This window comes from Typopeltis vanoorti, chromosome 7, assembly GCF_054136105.1.
Source record: "Typopeltis vanoorti isolate ZY-2024b chromosome 7, IOZ_Tvanoo_1.0, whole genome shotgun sequence".
NCBI classification, from domain to species: Eukaryota; Metazoa; Arthropoda; class Arachnida; order Uropygi; family Thelyphonidae; genus Typopeltis; species Typopeltis vanoorti.
In genome coordinates, this window is record NC_143555.1 from 148,274,237 (window position 1) to 148,275,212 (window position 976).

The 976-nt window shown below is 37.2% G+C and overlaps 1 pseudogene; it reads right to left on the bottom strand.

The window, feature by feature from the left end:
- Window positions 1–491: 491 nt before the first annotated feature.
- Window positions 492–619, bottom strand: LOC150105180 (U2 spliceosomal RNA; annotated as a pseudogene).
- Between the last annotated feature and the right edge of the window lie 357 nt (window positions 620–976).

Genomic DNA, 976 nt, shown 5'->3' on the forward strand with positions numbered 1-976 from the left:
GAGGAATGGAAATACTGCTACCAAGGAACGGAGATCCCCGTGATGTTTTTAATCAGATCATTTTGCGGTACGTGAGTCGAATAAGGTCATTTTGGAACAAGGGGAGTGAACAAGGGGAGTGGCAGCGAGAATCAGTCCGTTGACCCACTTGCCTGGAAGATATGCAAAGGCTTTTCCTTTATCTTTAAAGAACTGCTATGGGAGACTTCGTAAAATGCTGCAAATTACTAACGGGAACCTCTTGCGATAACTATACCGGAACTTTTATTCAAATCCACATAAAAGTATTTTCCAGTCTGTTATAGTCTGTGAAAAAAATGTACCGGCAGACCTCAATGGGAGTTGAGATCAGTACTGACTTTTATAAAGTACGTATCAAATAAACTATATTTAGTGCTTTAGTATTAATTTTTTTCTCTTCTTTTAAGTGTTATCAATAACATTCTTTTAATCTGTATACATATGATTCTCAAATTTAATAATTTTAGATTTAATTATCACACCTTTATTAATTTTAAATATTTTGTATTCAAGTACTGTATTTCAAACGTGCTATGTATATTAAGCTGATAAGAACAGATACTACACTTTGATCTTAGCCAAAAGGCCGAGAAAGTGTTGGTATAGATACTTTTTCCTTTTTTAAATTTTTGATTGGTGATGAGGTCGAAACACTTGAAGCATCACGAAGAAAGAGTGTCGTTCGTCATCTGAAAACAAGTTAGAGAAAAAAACTGCAAACTATCGACAATGACAGAACGTCTCATGGGAGCTGCAGTTGCAAATAGGCGAACTGAAGCAGAAATTGTTACAAAGCTGTTCAGCCATAGCTTTCACGTGTATTTTCATCGATAAACCCATAATCTTCCTCTCTCTCTCGCTGTCTATAGAGATGTGAGTCCAAGGACCACGGGTTACCAGCAGGAGGCTGTGTGACCCTGAGCAATCCACCAGATTGGATTCGACATGTTGTTTC